This window comes from Megascapheus bottae, chromosome 24 (assembly GCF_031878675.1).
Source record: "Megascapheus bottae isolate mThoBot1 chromosome 24, mThoBot2.hap1, whole genome shotgun sequence".
NCBI classification, from domain to species: domain Eukaryota; kingdom Metazoa; phylum Chordata; class Mammalia; order Rodentia; family Geomyidae; genus Megascapheus; species Megascapheus bottae.
In genome coordinates, this window is record NC_143532.1 from 21,292,463 (window position 1) to 21,315,215 (window position 22,753).

A 22,753-nucleotide genomic window follows, 5' to 3' on the forward strand; every position below is an offset into this window, starting at 1 on the left:
TTCTTGCCTTCTTGGAGTCTGGTTCTCAGGAGAGACATTGGGGGGTGGGGAGAAAGCCACCCCATCGACAAATCAGAACACTGAGGCCACAAGAGCTTCAAGGATCATCCAAAGTCACACTGTGGGGACTGGCTTTGGGTCAGCTCTGTCACCTTCTCTGACTCCTTACCCACATTGCCTTCCCCCTTCTGCCTCCAGAACTAACACTTGCTGGACATTCTGTCCAAACCATTTGGCCCTAGCCACCTACCAGGAAGAATCAGGAGAGAAGGAGTATCTGTGATGGGATTTGAATGGGAGGGACACCATATTGGGAGCTAGAATGCTGTGTACAAATGAATGCACTGGGTCCTCCTGATGAGCCTAGGAAATGCAGCAGGGCTATTACAGATACATGAAGCATAAGAGGCACAGAGAGGTTAAAAACGTATCCAGTGCAACACAGCTTGTAAGTGATAGAGCTGGGATCTGATTTCACATGGCCTGACTTTAGAGTCTCTGCTCTGAACATCCATTTGTGCGTCCTGTTCATCATATGGCTGTCACAGGGTCGCCAGGACCTGTGCTGTAGAGATGGAGCCTTGTTTCCAGTGAGCTAACAGGCTATTCAGGTTAAGCCAGGAACCTTGAGACAGCACCAAACTATGGAGCACCACTCCATACGTGGTGACAGGAGACAACAGAGGCTGGAGTGGCTAATAACGAATCTATACTCATCTCCCGTCAGCCAGGTTCTACGTGCTTCACAGGTGCTGGCATATGCAATTCTTACACAAACTCCCACCGTTTGTCCCAGTGACCCCCACTTTACAGATGAGGAAACTGTAGTCCACAAATGTCAGGTCGTCCACCCAAGGTCACACAAATGGTCAATGATGCAATCTGACCCGGGAACCCTTTGGCTCATCTGAGTGTCTTATAGACCAGGCCCTTTTTGAGGCTTACAAATAAACAGCCCCCCTAGCAGACTGTGGGTGTGAGCAGAGAAGTGAGCTGTCCAGAAGAGCATGGGCTCACTGACTCTGAGAGATGCCCAGTGTTGTCCAGTGTAGCCAGGTTAGGGGTGCCAAGGGAGGCTCCCTCAGCTGGGCCACTGAGGACAGGAAGGAGATGCCCAAAGGCTGTCACCATACAGAAAAAAAATAGGGTCTCTGTAATGTATACCCTAGGAAGTGCCCAATCAAAAAGATGCTGCTGAGAGGAAAGGCTGGCATCTTGCTCTGCACAGGGCAGATTCCACTGTCAGGAGCCATTAGAGGTCAGCTTTGTCTGTGAACCAGGCTGGGGCCAATCAGAGGAGAGAGGAGGGGAGGAGAGAACAGGGATGAAAGAGAGAGAAGGGGAGGAACAGAAAGGGGAGGGGAAGGAGGGGCTGGGGACTTGAGAGAGAGGGGAGAAGAAACATGTTGAAGCACTTGTAGGGAAAAGAAAAGAGCGTCAGAACCTGAGTTCAGTCCCTAGGATTCAAAGATTAAAAGTGGTAGTAATAGTAGTAGTAGTAGTAGTAGTAATTAATAATAATAGAGAAGTGCCTTTCCTTCTCCAGATCCCATCGTTCCCAGCCCTGTGTGCCTGCTCTCATGTCTGAGTGGTTCTGTAAATAGAGTTAAGCTGCTTTCTCAAAAGATAATTAAATAATTGTCATTTTGACCACTAGCCAAAATAAAATGATTTGAACCATTTTTCATCCTAGCATGGGGCCAGCGTCGTTGTGGGGGAAAGAGAAAAGGACATGGTCTAACTCGACCCCTCTCTTTCTCTCCACCTACCTCATGTCCACACCCAGGACATAGGCTAGGGCAGAGGTTGAAACTTGTGTAGTGGGAGCAGGGAGGTAGTAAGTGGACAGGTCATAGCTGTCTCTGAACAAGCAAAAGAGCAGATACAATGGTGGTGGCTGCATCATCGGGTCACCTACAGCCTAACTAGCTTGAGCTGGAAGTGGGAAGAGGAACAGTATTCTCCCTCAGGCTGCTGTAGACATGGCAAATGGAGGCCAGGGAGGAGGCTAAAGCGGGCCATGTGGGTGGGTCAGACTAGAAGAAAGGGAGAAGGCAAAGTGCAGGACTGAGATTTTTGTTTTGTTTTGTTTTGAGAGGATAATACTAAGATTTAGATTTAGAGCCTATGTTTGCTAGGCAGGTGCTCTACCATGTGAGCCATGCTTCTAACCATTTTGTTTTAGTTACTTTTTGAACACAATCCCCAAACCAGACTGGCCTCAAATGGTGATCTTCTGTTAGTGTCTAGGATGTGCCCAGCTGTTGGTTGAGATGGAGGGGTCTTGCTCATTTGATGTCATTTATTTGTTTGTTTGGGGCCCAGGCAGGCACTAAGACTGTGGTTTTCTAAACCTTATCTTCCCAGGTATTGCAGATGTGAGCAAGCACATTTGATGCCTTTGGTCCTATGTGGAAAGCAGAGCCAGCAGGATTTTCGTAGTCACTGAGGGATACGACATCATCCTTGGATGACGTCATGTGAGGCAGAGGACACAGAGTCTGTATCTGTCCACCCAGGGTGGGGCCAGCGAGGCCTTCATTCCTTCGCCACAGCAGGTCCTGCACCTAGAAGGACAGTCGGGGAGACAGAGCTGCTTGGCTCTTCTTCCTAATTCTTCTGATGACCAGCGGAGAGGAAGGCATCCTTGCTGAACATTTATTCCTGCCATCTTTGCAAAACTTCACTCTGCAAAGTATCATCACTGTTTTTTTAGCCCAGGGAATGGGGGGGAAAGCATGCCTTCATTTTCATTGATCCATCCTGAATCGATGCTTTTAAAAAATCACACGCGCACTTGGCTTAAGAGGCAAAGCATGCATTTTACGTTTTGACACTGTGTCATCGATCTGAAGTGCGTGGTGGGGGCAGGGGTGGGTAGGTGTGGGTGTGGGTGTGTGTGCCCTACCTGCCAGGGCACCCTCTGCCCACCCTCAGCAGCTGGCCTGGCCACAGTGAGTCTTTCATGGCCTTGCCCTTGCCTGCACCTTCCCTGCCTCCTGGCCCTCAGCAAGGACCCTTTCTCAGGGTTTGTGAAAAGATCAATAAGATGCTGAGGCCTCCTGCTGCTGCTGTCACTCACACTCTGCCATCCCATAAATTATGTATCTGCCTTTCTCTCTCTCTCTCTCTCTCTCTCTCTCTCTCTCTCTCTCTCTCTCTCTCTCTCTCTCTCTTCTCTCTCTCTCTCGCTCACATATGCATGCTATAATTTTCTGTTTGTTGATGGCTCTATGATGGTTGACTTTTGTGAGCCTCAGAGGGGCAGGGACACAGCTGAACGTAACAGCACAGACAGAGCGCAGCAGATTTCGAATGCAGAGCCAGCAGGAAAGGAGGAGGACACCAGCTGCTGGCCATAAATGCAGTGCAGTAGCTCTGTGCCAATGCCCACCCTCCGCTGGGAGCCAGGCACCTAGTTCTTGGGGAAAAGAAAACCAGCAAAGGGGTCATCCAAGGTCAGCTGCAGGGACTTCTCCCCATGTTTGAGGCTGATGGCTTTGCCAAGGTCTCACTGTACATGAGGAAGCAGGTACAAAAACGAACATGATTCACTGCTTGCAAGCCCTCCACACACACACACACATACACACACACACACACACACACGCGCGCGCGCTCCATCCTCGGTGATGTGTTAAAGAGGAGTAAGTGGAACACCGATGGCTCACCCTTGTAATCCTACCTACTCAGGGGGCTGAGACCTGAGAATCATGGATCAAATACAACCCCAACAAACAAATCTGAAAGATTATTACCTCCAGCTAAGCAGCAAAATGTCAGAAGTGAGGATGTGGTTTAAGTGGTAAAGCACCAGCCTTGAGGAGAAAAAAAATTAAACAAGAGTATGAGGTCCTTGCCAGGTGCTGGTGGCTCATGCCTGTAATCCCAGCTACTCAGGAGGCTGAAATCTGAGAAGTGATGTTCAAAGCCAGCCCAGGAAGGGAAGTATAGGAGACTCTTATCTGCAATTAACCACCAGAAAATCAGAAGTGGCTCTGTGGCTCGAAGTGGGAGAGCACTAGCCTTGAACACAAAAAGCTCAGGAAAGCCCGGTGCTGGTGATTCACACCTGTAATCCTAGCTACTCAGGAGAATGAGATCTGAGGATCGTGGTTCAAAGCCAGCCTAGGCACAAAAGCCCATGAGACTCTTATCTCCAATGAACCACCAAAACACTGGAAGTGGTGCTGTGGCTCAACATGATAGAGCATTCACCTTGATCTGAAGGGCTCAGGGACAGCGCCCAGACCCAGAGTTCAAGCCCCTCAACCAGCAACAACAATAACAAAAAGCTCAGGAACAGTACCTAGGCTTTGAGTTCAATCCTCACAGTGACCAAAAAGAAAAGAAAAAACTATGTGAGATCTTGAGTTCAAGACCTGTCATAGAGGAAGAAGAGAAGAAGGAGGAAGAGAAAGAGGGGCCGGGAGAAGAGAAGAAAGAGGAGAAGGAGCATTATAGTCTGCAACTACAACATCTCTCCTTATCTGTGTGAACTGAGACAATGCCTCCTTCAAACCCGTGGCAGGAAACCAAAGTCACCAATTCTTGTGCTAGCTACTGAGTATTGCGTACTTAAGATGTATCATCCCCACTCATCAACTACCTTATTGAGCATAGAAAGCATAGAAGCAGAGCAATACACTGAGGCCAGAGAGGTGAAATCAGTCATTCAAGGTCTGTGGCTAGAAGGGAGGGAGGGCTGGCCTACCTGGGTGCTGGATACAGAGGCAGTGTTCCTACTGGCTCTACCCTGTCATCTTTTTGTGCTTCTGAGACACCACCTCTGCCTCTCTGAGTCTTCCCCTCCTGTGTGCATGCTGATATTGGGGCTTGAACTCAAGGCTTCCAGCTCTTACCTGGCTTTTTGACTCAAGGCTGATATGCTACCATGTGAGCCATTTCTCTACTTCTGCCCTTTTGCTGGTTAATTAGCAAGGCGAGTCTCTCTGATTTGTCTTCCTAGGCTGGCTTGAAATGAAGATCAGAGGATCTCAGCCTCCTGAGTAGTGAGGATTACAGGTGTGAGCCACCAGAGCCCAGCTTTCTTTGATTCTATTAGAGTTTGTTCCATGTCCTTTATTCTCTACAATCCTTGTCTGTCTGCTAAGCCTGCACCAGCTCCTTTCTCAAGGTGTTCCCCAGCTTGGTCTTGACAAGTCCCTGCTCCCTCAGCTGTCAACCTAGCAGCCTTACTCTACACAACTACGTGCCCAGCTCTTTACACACATAACACCAGTGGCCAATAGATGGACATGTTTTCTCAGTGAAGAAATTTTTGCCAAAAAAACATTTTTAAAAATTAATCTGAGCTGAAAGTTCAAGTTATCATCTCTCCCCAGAGCCTATACTTTCCTCTCTTTTGGCCTCAGTTTCCTCATCCGTACAACAGGCATAAGATAGTAAGTATTTTATACACCTCATGAAGGAAACCGGGGAGAAGGGGGAAATGAGTAATTTGTCAAGAACAAATACAGACTGAGAGCTAGGGCAGGTCTCAGTGATAGAACTCTTGCCTCGCATTTAAGAAGTCCTTGGCTTTAGACCCGCCTCCCACAGAATGATAAAAAGGAGCAGGAAAGGGATCATGAGTGAGGGAGCACTCTGACGTTCTAAATGTACAGGAAACACTGCCTTACTGTCTCTTGCCCCAGGGACTGAGATGAATGTGAAGGCAGATGTTTAGGGCAATACTGAATAAAAATACAAACACACAATTCTAGCTCATGTCCTCGTGGCTGCAATGATCATTGCCAAGTGACCTTGAGATTCCACAGAAGGTTGGATTATCAGCAATATCAGCAACCTTAATGGGTTAGATGATTGCTCCATTCCACTGATGTAAGAGAATTTGCTGAGACCAGGTCCAGTGGACTTGAGCCACCCAAGGACTTGAACTGGAGATGTCATATCCCCAAAATGAGGAGATACAAGCCAAGCAGAGGGGCCCATCCAGGCATGACTCACTCCTAAATCCATTGACTTTATAAATCACTTAACATCTGGGAGGTACTTGGTAAATGTCTGGTACACAGAAGGTGCTAAATAGATGTGTGCTTATCTTCCACTCATCCATCATCCTACTCACAGGGCTAGCTGCATGTTGCAGCAAGTGGCATTCACATGCATGAAGGACTCAGTTCATTTGCTCTTTGCAATCAGTTTCTGGGGCATGTCCTTTGGGCTTCATAGCTAAGTTTGGTCTTCCAGGAGAGCACAGTCTAATAGAGGAAATGAAGAAATATTTGAGCATCCATAACTTCAACAGAAAGTAAGAAACAAGAAATAACAACCAACCTACAGAAAGGAGTAGGAATAACAGAAAGAAATGAAGGTAGGGAAGGGGCACTGGATTGCCTGCTCAGCCCCAGTCAATTGCTCCAGTTCTCCAAGGTGAAGTAGTGGCAGACCGCCCCACCTGCAGGGGGCAGCAATTCGCCATCGCCAGGACTTCTGACAGCAAGAGAAGTAAGAAATGAAATAATGGGTGGTATTTGATGATTTAAAAAAAAAAATGCAGTGCAGATCAAGCCAAAGATGGCTATTCCATCTTTTCTACCTTCATGTCTTGAGTCCTTTTAAGAGCATACACTATGAAATCCAACAAACATGCCACTTGTGCTTGAACCTGACTGACCTTCAAGGCCTGGTATGACTTGCAGAAAGAATGAGATGAGAAGATTTTAGATTGAAAGAGCTTTGTGACTGAAGACATAGGAGGGGGATTTTTAAGGACTAGACGAGGGACTGGGATGGGGATGGGGACCAAGGGAGAAGCTGGTGTATTGGCCATTCCTCAGATTAGGAAACTGAGGCCTGGGAAGTTGGTGCTTTTTGCCCCTAGACCATCATGGATACAAAGTGGGTTGAAATTTGGAAGAATGCCTCTGAGATGTGTTATAAAGGATAAGCCTGGCTACCTAAGAGCTGACACTTCTACAGGCCTGCTGTGTGCCAGGACCCTGCTAACCTCACAAAATCTTCACATTGCAGTTGCTACAACTCCCATTTTACTGACAAGAAAACAGAGGCTCAGGAAGTCTAAGCCACATACCCAAGTCCACACAGCTGATAAGTGGCAGAGCAGGTATTCAAACTTAGGGCTCCCTGACCCCAAAGACTGTGCTTCTAGGTGATAGAACAAGAAAAGAAAAAAGAAAACCAAAGCTATGAGGTTTGGAAAGATGTTCCCCTGGCTGGACATAGATTGCAATTCTCCAACTCATTTGCTGCACGAGCTCAGTTATGTCTTATTGACTGGAAGATTAGGTTTCCACACTTCTGGAGAAACCTTGCCCCGCCCCATTTTAAACACAGCTGTCTGGTGGGGGGGGAGGAGGAGAAGTGTTCTAAACAGGAGTTGTTTAACTAATTGCCAATTATCTCTGAATAGGGTAGGGTTTCCAACAGCTGTGAGGGATTTTGGTCCCTCTCCATCGCCTACTGCTGCCGGTACTTGGTGTGTGTTGAGATATTCTTGGCCTTTTGCTGCAGAGACAAGACAGTGCCTCACCCTCCTCCATCAGGCAAGTCGCCCCCACCCACCTTCTGCACCCAGGGTGGGTGCAGCAGAGCATTGAATCTGACTATAGGATGCTAGATTCTCCGTCTCTTTATGTGTCGGTCTGTCTGTCTGTCTGTCTGTCTGTCTCTGCAGACAGACAGTTGTAAGGCAGATTCTTCCCAGTACAGCAATTCAGAATCTTCCTCTGCGTAAATTCAAGTCTGATCCAATCCCCCCCCCTTACCTCTTGCATCCAAAATCTAGCAGCAAACTAAAAATAATAATAATAATAATAATAATCTACTAATGTGAGATGCCCAAAGACCCTAGCATGTATGGGGATAATTGTATCCCTTCTGGCTGTGTCTGCTGGATTCCTGGGAATAAGCCGAGGGGCAAACCTTTGTAAATGTTAATCTCCTCTCTGCTTAAGATATCACTCTTGTCTTTGATGTTCTCAAACATGTTGACTCCTATCTCCTTTGAGGGTGTGGGGCCTGGACAGGCCAAATGCTTGTTTAGTCTGCTGTCTTCCTACAAGAGACCTGGGTCCTGATGTGTTCACCTCCAGTTAAAATTTGAACAAGCCCTTCTAAAGCCAAGTTTGGGGTGGGTTGCAAAAACAAGAAAATGCTGACATTCAAGCCACTGTGCCTCTTCTAGCTTCCAGAAACCAAACTTGATCTGAGTCCTTTTTTCATCATAAGCCCCATGCATCCAAGTGGATGATGATTTGTTACAAACACTTCCTGCCTAAGGGAACTGGTTAAGATCATGCTAGTTGCTATAACAAGAAAGGGTATTATTGTACCTGGTCCTGAGGTCAAGGCTAAAATGAATGCCCTTGATTGCAGATGGGCTTTCTCCAAGTGGAGACTGGGGGGTGGGGAGCAGTTTTGTTCTATCTCTCAGTCCTTCCTTTGCATCAAGGGACCCCAAGGTGGCTGTGTTCACCTGCCACAAACTGGGAGGAGAAGACGTACCTGCTTCATAGCACTGTTGATGAGAAGAGCACAGATCACTTCCTGCCTCATTCACTTGGTTTGTTTTGTGGTAGGGAGGGACTGTGCTGCACATAGAACTCAAGGCCTTGCATGTACTCACGGAGCCACATCTCCAGCATTCCATTCTCTTTTGCCTGTCAGTCCCAAGACATCACCTGGACAGAAAATAGGAAAGGTGTGGGATGGCTTAGAACTGCTTCCCTTTATACCATGGGTATAAATGGGAGCAGGAACCCTGGTGTGCATTCTGCATGAGCCATGAGGAGACAGCTGTCACAGGAGGAAGAGAATACCTCAAAAATGGACTCAGAGTAGGTGGTATAGGCTCCTGCTTCAGAGGCCAGTTGTGTCTCTTCAAGTGAGGCACTTGGTCTCCCTGATTCGTAACATTCTAATCTGTAAAATAGACTAGAAAAAGAAGAGACTAGGAATAAGAGTGTGTCGTGTGTTATCAAATGCTCCAGCGCACTCAACATCTAAGTTTGAAACTTGCAGTACTTTAAGAAAAATAGGATAGAGTTGGAAATGCATATGTATTTCCAATTCTCCTGAAAGAAAGGAATGGGTCCAAATTCTTATGTGGTGACAACTAGCTACAGCTAATGTGAAGTGTTACCTTATCTCCCAGGTCAAGTCCACGATGTGAACTTCCCAGCATGCCCTTGGCCTGCTTTGCTGGACCCAGAAGGCCTGGACCTCACGGACAGGAGAGTTTGAGTGCCCTAACTTACATGCGTTGGATAAATTCCTAAGGATGATCACATGCATTTTAATTCAGAAATGTCTGACTTCTACTTTCCTGCTTTCAAAAGAACTTAGTGGTTTCCAAACCTCCACCCCAATCGTACAATTGTATGCACTGATATAATTAACTAATCAACTACAGAAGTTGCTTACCAATGTCCCAGCCTGAAATCCTGATGCATGTGATGTTTTTAGTTGTCTAGGTTTTACTTTGCAGAATGGTATGTTATAAAGACGGTGCCACAAACTTCATATGCTTGTTGGATTTTATAAGCGAATGAATGGGAATTTCTGAAGAAAGGCTTACTGCAGAATGCAGAGTCCTGCGAGTCTAGTGATATGATTAGGAAGTTGGCTAGTCAGGGCCCTGCTGGGGAGGACGGATGACTGACAGCTGTAATTGATTGGCACTGGTGAGGATGCCAGGGGCACGACTTTGTCAGGGCAAGCTGGTTATCTCCTGCCAAGGTCCACTTGGCTATCACTGGGAATGCAGGAAATGAGCAATCATGGAAGACTTTTAATGATCTGTTGACAGAAGTAAGTTAAGAAATAGAATTATAAAACGGTTGGGCAGAGCATGGAAGCAAGAAAGGAGAGGCAGGAGAAGGAAGAGAGAGAAAGAGAGAGGGGGAAGGAAGGAAGGAAGGAAGGAAGGAAGGAAGGAAGGAAGGAAGGAAGGAAGGAAGGAAGGAAGGGAAGGATGGAAGGAGGGAAGAAAGGAAGGAGGGAAGGAGGGAGGGAGGGAGGGAGAGAGGGAGATAAAAGGAAGAGGAAAAGGAGCAGGAGAAAGAGGAAAAGGAAGGGGAAAATAAAGGAGGAAGGATTAGGAGACAGAAGAAAGATGAGGAAGAGTAAATGAAAGAAGGAACAGGAAAAAGAAGAAAAAGGAGGAGGAAGGTATGAATTCTGAGTTTATACTAAGGGTGGGCTAAAGTTTGATGCTGTAACAAATGACCCAACCTCAATGGCTTCAATCAATGCAAGTTTATTTCTCATTCTCTACACATCCATCAAATCAGTAGAGGTCTGTTTCACATTGTCTTAGATCTGGAGGTTCTGTCATCTAGAACATGATCATAGAAAGGAAAGAGCAGAGGGTAAACTGCACACTGTTTTCAATAGCCCACCGTTAAGTGACACCTGTCGCTACCACTTACATTTGGATGGCAGGGGAAGTCATGCACAGTGATCTGAGGACATGCCAAGGAAAACTGGAAACTCTGTGAGCAACTACAAATCTATTTCTCTGAGAATCCCTGCATTTTGGATCCAGAAGGGATCTCTTTGTTCAAGTTGAGAGTCTTTGGATTACAGATATTGAAAAGCAAACATCTAAGCTACTTAAACAAAAGAAAATAGTGATTTCCCAAGCCAAAAAAGCAGGAGCACATTCAATAGTCTTCAAGTAAAGTTGACACCAGGAGTTCAAACCTCAGAGATCTGGTCTCCTTCTCTTCAACTCCATTCCTTTCCACTGGAACTTGGTTCTCAGGTTTCATAACCTCCACGTTCATTGTCCATAGTTCATTTCTCATCAATCCTTGGTCTCAGTGTCACTGTGCCACTATGGACCATGTGCACATGCCTGGGGCAATTTCTGTGTAGATCATGCCTAAATCACATGTTTGAATTAACTTCATCAAAAACACATAGACACAGGCCAGCAAGGGGGTAGGTAGATTTGATGAGGCTGAACCCAAGACCATGTATATAAAATCTTCACTAGCTCAGTTTGGTGTCTCTTGCCTGTCATCCTAGCTACTCCAGAGTCTAAGCGATGAAGATTAAAGTTCAAAGTCAGTCTAGGCAGCAAAGCCTGTGAAACTTGACTCCAGTTATGTCTCCAGCATAAAGCTGGAAGTGGAGTTATGGCTCAAGTGGTTGAATGGCAACCTAGAACGAAAAAAATCAAGCAAGAAGATGAACAAGGCCCTGAGTTCAAGCCCAGGTACTGGCATAAAACAAAACAAAACTTCACTAAACCAGTTACTCAACAGGTAGAGGCAAGAGGATTGAATGTACACGGTTGGTCCTAGGCAACACACCATCTCACAAACAGAGTAAGGTTGTGGGGGCATAATTCAAGAAGCAGAAGCCATGTTTAGCATGTGCAAGGCCTTGGGTTCAACCCTCATCTCTGAAAAACAATGACAGCTTTACTAAAACATACCATTCTCTAAGAGCTTAGTAAGGTAGCTATTATTACTGGTAAGGAAACAGTTGCTTAGGGTAAGTAACATCTCACTCCCTTGAACCATGAAAGTAGCAGGTTTTACCAAAGGAATTGGCATTGGTGGCAAATACCATGTATTTACCCTTGGAGGCAAAACGTTGGGCCTGAAGACTTAGAAATGTTAGTGGATGAAGCAAACTGAAGAAAATGTGAATTGTCATCTCCTCCTGCTATAGAGATCACCAGTTATAAAGAGATACAGAGCACCACAGACAGATAGTAAATCAGGGACATGTAACACAGTCTTCCTATTTGAAGTACGCATGCTATTTAAAGAAAAGAAAGCCAATTCTCTGGCCACAAGTCCCTGTTTGTGTGACAGAAGTCTGTAGTGTCACCTCTGGGGTTTTCATTATTCAGCTGTTTTGAGGATGAGTGATTGATGTAATTAAAGTTATTGGTAAAGAAAGACTCAGTTACCAAGGGACAGATGAGTCAGCAGTAAGATTCACTAATGAAATAATGTTCCAAGAAGTACTTCCTAAAATAAGTTTTTCTTCTTCTTATGTTTTAACTCTTAAACATTGTAGGTCAGCAAAAACAAAACAACAACAACAATTTGATCTGAGGAATGTATAGAAATGTACAATAATAGTCTGAGAAGTTCCCAGATTTGGTCAGTCTCTGTTGTAGGAAATGGTATATATTGAGTGGTAAGGGTTCAAGTTCACATTTACTGTGAGTCAACCGTGGGCTTTGTGCCCCTGCTCTCCTTTGTCCTCTAAGGTTGCTGTTGTTACTGTCTTACTCATTAAGATACTGATGTTCACAGAGGTAAAGGAACCTATCCAGGCCTTCACAGCTTGTGAAGCCCTGGAAGCACTGGAGCCTTTCACATTGCTACAGGGCCTGGGCTCAGACCTTTGCTCATTTAACCTGAATCCAGGCAGACCCAGAATAATAGTCAGGAGCTGTCAGGATTTGAACACACCTCCATGTGCCTCCTGAGCTTTTCCCAAATTCATGGACACATCCTTAGATGAGTTGGCTTCCAAGCTACTACTGATGTGTGTTGACATTTCCTTTGGCATTTATTGAATCCCCAGATCACTCTAGGACAGAAATACCACAGGGACAGTATGACACAGTTGATGGCACACCTGACAGAGGCCCAAGCCAGCTGAGGAAGATGGGGAATGGAAGGGCCCTGGGGCCATGGGAAGTGATACGGGATGGCAGTGTCGGGCTTCCAAAGTTCCCCCATGGGATGGAATGAAAGCATCAGATGCTAATGTGAGGTGGGGCCAGAGTGACAGTAGGAAAGGAGAGGACCTTGGGTCAGCCATGTTGAAGATAAGTGCATGTGGCAAGGGATTTTTAAAGAAAGGGCTGGGGTGTCTCATGCCTGTAATCCTAGCTATTCAAGAGGCTGAGATCTGAGGATCACAGTCCAAAGCCAGCCTCTGCACTGGAGATTCTTATCTCCAATCAGCCACCAGAAAACCAGAAGTGGTACTGTGGCTCAAAGTGGTAGAGTGCTAGCCTTGAGCTTAAGAGCTCTGGGACAGTGTCCAGGCCCAGAGGTCAAGCCCCAGGACCAAGGAAAACAAAAAAACAAGGCGGGGTACTTCCAAGGGAACCAGTGAGGGAATGGATGGCTGCCATCCCTAGCTCTGCTACCAGTAGACTGCATGGTCCTAAGCAAAAGCTGGCAGATCCTGAGCTCACAGGCTCCCAGTTTTCTTATCTATAAAATAAGAAGGTAAGGTTTTCCCAAGTGTGGTAAAATTATGTCTACAGATGGTAGTGGTAGTGCATGCCTGCCATCCCAGCTACCCAGGACAGGAGATGGAGGCAGCAAGAGGATCTCTTAAGCCCAGGACTCAGAGGCAGGCAGGCAGGCAGGCAGGCAGGCAGGCAGGAAGGAAGGAAGGAAGGAAGGGAGGAAGGGAGGGGAATAGAGAGAAGAGAAAAAAGAAAAATAAGAAAAGAAGGAAGGAAAGAAGGAAGGAAGGGGAAGAAAGGGCTGAAAGAAGGAAAAAAGACAGAAAGACAACAAGAAAGACAGACATAGAAAAGCAGGAGAGAGAGACTATGGGAGGTAGGAAGGGAGAGAGTGAAGAAGAGGCAAGACCTGGAGGTGCAGCCCAATTGCAGAGCACTTGCCTAGTATGCATAAAGTCCTGGGTTTGAATTTGAACCCTCACTCTTCAGCACACACACACACATCTGGGAAAGCTTGTGAGGGGAAAGGAACAGGGTTGAGGAAGGGGGAGGAGCTTCTGGGAACAGTCAGAGGCCCTGAGAGATCTAAAAGGTGCCCGCTGCCTTCAGAGCCAGGGGCCAAGCAAGAAGTTCCCTAAATAAAATTCTTGTTATCTCCATCTTCTGTTTCAGCCATCGCAGCAGTGTAAATATTCCTTTCCATGTCAGTCATCAATGACAAAAAGTAAAGGATCTGATTGTATTCAGGCCTGATCCACAGCTAGGGTGTGGAGGACAGAGCAGAAGGAGCAGGTAGGAAGAGCTCTGAGCAAAGGAAACTTAGTTCCACTTACCCTTGAACTCTGCAGAACCTTATCTGACATTCTTCCCACCTGCAGTAAGACTTGGCAAGATGCTACCAGATTCAGTGGGAAAACTTAAAGGAAACTGAAATGTCTATCAACCAAAATAAACCAAGCCAATGAATTTTCTGCCACACTCTTCACAAAAGCAAAGTGGTGTTTATGCCAAACAATCCCTTTTCTCTGGCTCTTTTATGTAATTAGCCCTCCACTGTTAGTGAAGATATTTTCACTTACATGTATTTGTGAAAAAGAGCTATTTATTCCCTCCAAGGTCTGGATTTAGATTGTTGATACAAACAGAGGGCAAATAAAACAAACAAACAAGCAAAATTAAACCCTTGTGGTTTGGATCTAAAAAAAATAAATAAATGTTAAAAACATCAGCACAGTGACCCTGATGTAAAACTGTGTTTGCTAGGAAGGTCTCTGAAACATTCTAGAATCATAAGAGAATTCAACATTGAGAAGCTAGCAGGTATATTGTTCTGCTGGAAAGATGTTGCGATGAATTCCTAGGGGGTCTATGAGTCCCCCAAAGGACAAAGCCACTGATAGTTTACTGAGAGGAAAAAAAAGATATCCCCAAGCTATACAATACAGAAAGACAAGGAATAACGGAAGAGGGGGAAGCAGTCAAACGGAGATGTCAAAAAGAAGTTAAAAATAAATACATAAAATATCCATGTCCCCAACTGGAATCTTCACTTGATGGAATTCACTTTGCAAAATGATTGGCAAAAGAACGTTCATTTTTACTTAAGTTACATGAGATAATTGTGGACAGGCGGAAGTCACTTCAAATAGGAGAAATAAGTAGATCCTTTCAGACAGCAATTATTCAGGGCAGACAAGGCTCCCTGGCAGACACTCAGTCCCTATACTGCCTTGTTGTTGAGTCTCAGAGAGAGAAGGCACATTCTGAGCTTCTTCCCATTTGTACTTCATACGCAGAGTCCTGAGAAAGCAGTGGGTCTGTGAGCAGTGTTTGAGGAGGCTCAGATGTTTCCCCACCCAGCCTCAAAATATCTCCCCTGACAACCTGTCACCGTGTCTGAGATTCCACCATTATGAATTCATTCCTCTCTGTTAAGGCATTTTGTTTCCAGGAGTTCTCAGTGAAAACACAGATCTGCAGAACTTTGCTCACAGGAGGCAGAGTTGAGAGGCCTGGGTTGGGGATTGGTCTCTGCCTGTGAACTCACCTTAGAAGCTTGGACACGTGATTTTTACTTCCTGCACCTAACTTTACTTTCTTCATTGGAGTGGGGTGGGGGTGGGGGCTGACAGGAATAAAAAGAGAACCGGGATCAGAAAAATGCTAAGATCTGAGCTTTCAGGAGAGAGAATCTCGTCACTTTAAAGTTTGCCCAGGCATGGGGTTCATTGTCTGGACTTTAGGATCCTTTGCCACTGACTGTCTATCATGCCCATAAGAGCAGCTGCTGTGAGCCAAAGGGCTGGGGGTCAGGTCACAGATTATTTTACTTCCCTCCCTTTGGGCGTAAAAAAAAAATCCCAGCTCCTCCCTTAATGGCTGACATCTCCACTGGAGACAGCTCAACTTCCCCAAATTCTAGAACTATCCAGAACTCCCTTCTCTCTCTCTTTCCCCACAGCCAACCCCTTAGCACCTTCCCTGAAAGTACAGCCCCAATCTGCCAGCTTCTCCCCACCTCCTAGGTAATACCATCTTCCATAGGCTCCTAACTGGCCCTTGCTTCCCCTTTTGCCTTCCCAGCCTTTCAACTCCACCCTCTGTCAGCCTTTGACACATATCCCTGTGTCTCAGTCATCATAAATTCCACAGATCTGCTGAGGAACCTCTAAGTCCCCTAATTATGGCCCCCTGCCTTGGCATAGTTCCTTCGTTCCCTGACCCCTCATTAAAAGTCACCTTCCTATTGTTCAGACATGCTACCTCACTAGTATCTTTGTATTCTTCCTTCCCCTAGAACTCTCTTTCTGCAACTATCTTCTCTCAGTACTACTCCCGGTCTTATTTCTGTTCTCTGCTCAAGTACCACATCCTAAGGGATGTTTCCCAGGGGTCCTTGCTGAAAGTGCTCACTCCTTAATTTTCCGTTATAGCCCTTATCACATGAACACTGTGACACACTGTCTCTCCCTCTGAAGTGGAAACTCCTGGAGGACTTCATTTTGAACCTGCTAACACAGCATATGATAGACACTCAAGAACATCAGTTGGGAGGAGGAAAAGGAAGTAGAAAGGAGGGGAGGAGAGGGAAATTGAAGTAGAACTGCTCTGACAAGGAGACCAACCAATGCCAAGGTCTTTGCTGCCTTCTCTTCCAAGAAGCAGGTTGTCCTATGGAGCCAGGGATTGAGTGGATTGTTGGGCCAGGCAAGGACAGTGTGGGAGGAGGAGGAGGAAAGGTATTACATTGACATCGAAATGAATGAGTAAGGCTTACTGACTGCAGGTTCTTAACTGAGATTAGCCAGAACAGACAAAAGATTCCTGTGTATAGATTCCAGAACACTGGAGCCTGCAGTTAAAGAGCTGGCCAAGAGAGGAAGGAGACCCTGGTGCTCTCCAGCCACCTCCCTGGAACTGGATTCTGCCCCATAAAGGTAACACAAGACAACCTAAAGTTCAGCCTGGAGCAGGTCACTCACTGACATCCTAAGCTTCCAGCCCCCCAGGATCCCCCACCAAACCCCAGGAAGTGCTGTTCCCCAAGGGAAGTAAGTGGGGCAGAGGGTTGCTGGGAAGGTACAGCCATTCTGACAGGATCCCCAACCCTGCCTTATCTTGGATCTTTACAGTAGCAAGCATTTAATAATGACATTAAGGTACTGAAGACCTTCCATGTGCCGTGCACTGTTACCCACACAGAATCCTTTCCACAGATGAGGACATGGTGGCCCAGATTAGTTACTGGACCCATCAAGGACATATTTCAGAAACAGAGTCACCGTGTCTAAGCACCCTAGACTAATGTCTCCAGTCACTGCTCCCGACTTTCTAGAGCTCCACGCTCCAATTCTCCGAGAGGTGGCTGCCACTGGTGGGCCTACAACTGTCCAGCCTCCCTCAGGCTTGCACCCACAGGGGCCATGGTAGATGGCTACAACCTGTGCTCCCCAGCTCTGAGACTAAAACTCAGACTGGGTCCTGGACCTGCCTACACCTGGGTGTTTGTGGTTCATGCCAGAGGGTGAACCCAGTTTTGTTGAGCACCCAGGCCAGGCTGCCAGTGTGGAAGGGAGCTTGGAGCCCTTGTTTGATGAACAGCGGCCAATAAATTCATTAATCATCATTTTATGCCTCATCAAACCCCCTCCAAGCCCCTCCATGGGAGTTACACAAATTAGCCCCTGAAAAGACAGTAATTTCAGTTTAGCGAGGTAAGTGCTTTCTGATGGGCTCTGGGCACAGAGCTTTCCTGACAAGCCCATCCATCAGCGCGTGGGGAAGGGGCAAGGCCCCGATGCCCTGCCCAGCCCTCAGGCCCCTGCCCAACCCAGTTTAGGGAAGCGGGGTTACTGGGAGAAGGTCTCTGCCCAGGACGTCCTTCTCTCCTATCTCCTTTACACTCATCTTCTCCCCCTCCTCTCTCTTTCTCTCTCCTCTGTCTCTGTCGGTCTCTGTCTGTCTCTGTCTGTCGTCTGTCTCTCTCTCTCTCTCTCTCTCTCTCTCTCTCTCTCTCTCTCTCTCTCTCTCTCTCTCTCTCTCTCTCTCTCTCTCTCTCTCTCTCTCTCTCTCTCTCTCTCTCTCTCTCTCTCTGTCGTCCTTCACAATAGAAAGAAACTCTATGACAAACAGCCGATGCCCAAAACTGGAACAGAACCAGTGGCAGCGCAAGAGTATGTTCCACCTTGGCGTCAGGGAGAAAAGAGCGTGGAAGCCCCGTTTTCCTCCGACATCTGCTCGTCCAGATTCTCTGAACCCTTGAAATTATGGAGGATCTAATGTATTGCACGCCTGCACCACCCGGAGAGAGGAACGGAGGGGTTAATTACTGGGGATTGAAACCCCAGGCTCCAAAAGGAGGCCATCTGGGAACAGAGAAAGGAGTCAGCCTGTCCGTCCTCACAGACCGTGGTGGTCAGAGAAGAACGTCTTGTCTTTTCCAAGGCCCTTGGGCTTAAAAAAAAAAAATTACTGCAAGCGCCGCCTGGGGTAGAAGAGGATGTCTGGGGTGGACAGAAAGTCATGGGGAAATGGAGGAGAAAGGAGATGAGGGACAAGGCAAAGTGGCGCACATTGTGGCGACATCGGGTATTTGCAAGCAGGGTACCAGAGCCCGGCCGTCTCACCTTCCATCCCGGAGACACACAGGGTCCCGCGGGAACCCCACCTGGGGCTCAGGCAGGGTGTAAAGGGGCGTGGGGAGGAAGCGCGGCCCCGGTGGAGGCGCAGGGCCCGCGCGCCCCTGCCGCGGAGCGCTGGAGCGCTGAGCGACGCCCGGGCCCTTCATTAGCTTCCCCTCCACGCGGCGCTGCACGCCTCGGAAAATAAGTTAGCAAACGGGGAGCCGTTTATCTCTTTTATCTTGGGGCCTGATCCAATTAAATAAGTGCACATTTGCATTTGCATCCATCAGGCAGGGAGCGCTGAGAGCCTGGGGTTTGCTCGGAGCAAATAAAAGCAGATTTCACTGGGAAAGCGACGTCTGGGCGCGCTGGGCTGGTTTGGGCTCCGGAAACTATTGCTGCTGGGCGGGCTGCCTTCGATGACCCAGCGTTGAGGGGTGCAGCACCTACAAGGCGGGAGACCCCCTTCTGCTCCCCTCTCCCCGAGTCCCTAGGGTCAGACCAACTCACGGAGTCAGTCGAGTTGGAGCTTCAGCCCAACTCTTGAAGCAGTCTCCTGTTAGGCCGAGATCTGGGCCCGCCTAGCGTCGGGGGTTCCAAGTCGCATTTAGGGAGAAAACGAAATGGAGACAGGGCCTGGCCGGATCACAAAGGGAGACCTGCAGAGAAGGTCTAGGGACGGTTCTGAAGCTTTGCTTAGCTTAAGAGACAGAGGCGGAAGGGTACCAGCGGGACCCCGATTTCTCTCCTGTTCAGTGAGGAAGCAGAAAGGGGTGCGAATAGCCAGACCGGAGGCGTGGCACGCCGTTTCCTCGCACCTCTGGGAGTCCCTTTAAACGCACCTATTCGCCCTTCCCGAGGGTGGGCAGCCGCCAGGGAGAGGCGCTGTGTGATTTTTCCTGGAAGATTGAAACGTGTTTTCGAAATTGGAGGTTTCGACGACGCAATGAAGGGTGGTTGGGCTTTATTTGCTTTCCTTTCTTCTTAATTTGTAGTGTTATTATTATTATTATTATTTCTTCTGGCCGTCATCCACTAGCCAGAAAGTATTCAGACAAAAAAGAAAACGATATTTGGGGGTCGCAGTGGGTATGGTAGCTATCCCCCAGAAACGGCAAGCCCCAAATGAAACAAGATTGTCCGGGACGCAAGGCAGCAGCCATGAAGAGCTGCAGAGGGCAAGAAGCCTGTTTGAGGGCGCGATCCTGAAGCCCAGGGTAAGCCCGGAGACCGCCCCCGAGGTCCCCACCCTTCGGCTATTTCTCCAAGGCCTTCTGCCTGGTTGGTGAAACGGTAAGGAAGCCCGGGCGGGAATCCGTAGGGTTAGAACTGTTTTACTCAAAGGCCCTGCTACCCAAATTTCCTACGCTAATCAGCTCCTGGCCTCCTAGGGCCAAGGTGACTTAAGTTAGCCGCATCCAAAGTGCAGCGCTTAAGCCCCGCGGTGGGCGCGGGCCTGGCGGGCTGGGCTCTGCAGCCTTTCTCCCCCCCCCCCCCACCCCCAGTGAACCCCGGCATTTCGGGGGACCGGCAGGCGGCGCCCTTCCCGAACTGCATCCGCGCCGGGCTCCCTCCGGGGAACGTGTCGCAGGCTTTCCACTGCGAGCGCTCTGCAGCGCGCTCCCCGGGCCTCTGCCCCAGTTGGCAAGCTACTCGTGGGGGACAGGTGGGCTGCGAGGCCGGGCTCTGGCGGAAGTCCCAAGCACGCACGACCCTTCTTTCCCCTTCTTCCTTCCAGACGCTAGAGCTGCGCCGGTTTAAGTCCAGGAGCGGCCCTGGAAGGGTTGGCAAACTGAGAGGCCTCGCTCGCTGCAGGCCCCGGCCCGGAGCTGGGGAACAAGGTTTAGCAAGACCCTGGAACCCGGAATCCGGGAGCTGGAAGGGCATGGCTCCCCTCGCAGACTCTCCAGGCCCGCGTATTTGCTCTCGGGAATCCACTGGGTGACTCCCACCTCACTCCCCAAAGACGTGAACCGCTGGTCTCCGGAACAGAGGAGAACGGGAAGGAGCTCATCTGTTCCCAGATGGGCGCCGCCTCTGGAGACTCCCAGGATCCGTGTTGCCACGAAGGCAACATCCCAACGTCCTTGTCCTTAAAAGTCAAGCCGGGCGCTCCTGGTTCCTTGGGGCTCGGAACTGGCCCAGCCAGGCGCAGGTGGCCAACACTGGCGCAACGGCAGCGTCGAGGGATCGCGAGCCCGGGCACTGCTTCTCAACACTCGGTCTGCTCGCAGACCCGAACCCAGCACGCACCCCGAACCCCACCGGCCCCGGAACGCCACTCTTAAAATGCATGGTCTCCTAGACGGTTGGAGAGGCGACAAAACGGCTGATACTGGGGACTCCTCCTGGGATTAAATGGAGGACAGTTTCCTTAACCGCCTGACACCCTGGTCAGGCTCGCAGCCCACCTCCAAATTACAAAGTCTCCAAATCCCCCCCTAAAGCGCTGGCCATCGAAACTCAGATCTAAACATCCTCCAAACAGATTGAATTAGGAGTTTGTACTTTGGATGGAGTATATACATCTATTTAAAAAAAAATCGCAGACTTTGCCGAGGCCCAGGGCGGGAGAAATGTGAGCACAGGACAGTGATTAGGCTCATCCCCAGCGGGGTTCCTGGACGTGGTGCGCCCCAGCTGAGAGGCCTCTTCGCGCGGCCTCTCCTCCAGGAGAAAGGCTTGGCCCTCGGGGTGCGCAGTTCCAGCTCCCCGGCAGCCGGGAGGGCCTGCAGCGCAGTCCTGAGCCTCGGCTGCGGGGCCGGGGTAGCCGGGCCGCGTCATTTGCATATTCCCGGGAACGCTGGCAGGCCTGTAATTTTCTTTTTAAAATCATTGGGTAGGGTTTAGAGGCAAAGCTTCCAAAAGCTGACGAAGTTAAGGTCGTCTTTCAACTTTCTCTTAAGAGACTGGCCTATTCTTATTTTTCTAAACAAGGTGACTCCTGGGGTTGCATATTCAACGGGAGGGGTGGGGGAGGGAGAGGGAGAGCTGTGAACCGGGCTAAGGGGGGGAGGGGAGGTGGAGGGGACTGGGCGCAGGGTCAGGGAGGGCAAGTCATCTCTGGAATTCAATTGTTTAAAAAATCATTTATAATTAAAGGGACAAAATAAAATGCAATAATCTCATGCATATTTAATCATTCACATTTCCAGCTTTAAAGCCATTCTCCTCGCGTAAATTTTGTCACTGATTTAAACCCTGAGGTAGACCACGGTTTGCAAAAAAAAAAAATCTAGACAATGCAGCTTTCAAACTTGTTTAAATGCAAATAATCTAAAGGATCCCGGTTGCAAGGTTTTCTTTTATTTAAAAAAAATATGTAAAAAGCAGCAACTGCTGAAAAACTTTGAAGTGTGTAGAAAAACAACACGAGTTGTCAAAGTCATCTTGTGTAAAGATGCAACTATGTGCATTTTGATTTAGCCTAATTAAAGTGGCGTTTCGAGCAAACGCATTTTGTCCCTACACCGGAGCTTGGATTTAATAGAGCAAATTAATTCCCCCGTGGCAGTGTGTTTTTTTGCGGTAATGCGCCCCGCCTCTCCCCAACAACCGAAATTTCCCACGAATGCAAGACAGTTCCAAGTCTCCTCTGTAAAATGGAGACGTGAGCGCCCCAGCCAAGCCCGCACGTCCACAGGGTTGGCCGGCCCCGGGCGGGCCAAGGGTGGTGGTGCAACTCCCTCGGATTTAGAACTGAGTTTGCATTTCGATATAAAATACACAGGACGAAAAGGAGAAAACAAACAAAACCTCAAAAATGCTTCTGTAGCCACGCAGACGCGTGCATCTGAACTGGGAAAAGTGTTAAAGCGACGACAACCCTCGTCCAGTCCACGGTGGCCTTATCTACGCCATGGCCCCGGGCTTTTGAAGTCACTTGTTCAAAAAGAGGCCCTTGGAGGGAGGGTTCTCCCCAACCCTTTCCGGGGCTCCGCTTTCTCCCCCTCAGGCCCCCATTCCACCCCAGAGGCTTTGGAGCCCCATCTCCCTTCCTCTTCTGCCCTCTCCGACCTCCGATTCAGCAAAGTGCAAGCTCGAAAGTCAGATCAAGTCTGACACCTACCTGTGAAAGGGGGGTACCGTCCCGCGGTGGGTTGGGTTTTTTTTTTTTTTTTTTTTTGCTACTCCGGCAGCACTCCCCCACACACACACCCCTGCCCCCCCCCCGCGACTCACCACCCTCACAGTCCAGGATAAAACATTCACTGATTTAATCAAATCCAAAGAAGAGATCAATGCCCAATTTTGAAGCAATAGAGAAGGCACTGACTTGGGAAAGCTTTCCCTTTGGCATCTCCTAACGCTCCCCGCCGTATTCGCCAGTAGCACCTTTGAAATAGTAATAAGGGCTAAATCCGGCATAAAATCGAACTCATTAGCAAAGTTCACCAGCTGATTGCTTTGCATAAAACACGACACTGATTGGAAGTAATTAGGTTAAGCGATGGCGCTCGGGTGGTGCGTGTCT

General features: G+C 48.4%; 1 protein-coding gene across 1 annotated transcript in view; it reads right to left on the reverse strand.

Annotated features, from left to right (window-relative positions):
• The window catches only part of Irx5 (iroquois homeobox 5), an 89,674-nt gene that overhangs the window by 62,956 nt on the left and 3,965 nt on the right, over positions 1-22,753 (reverse strand). The window lies entirely within an intron of this gene.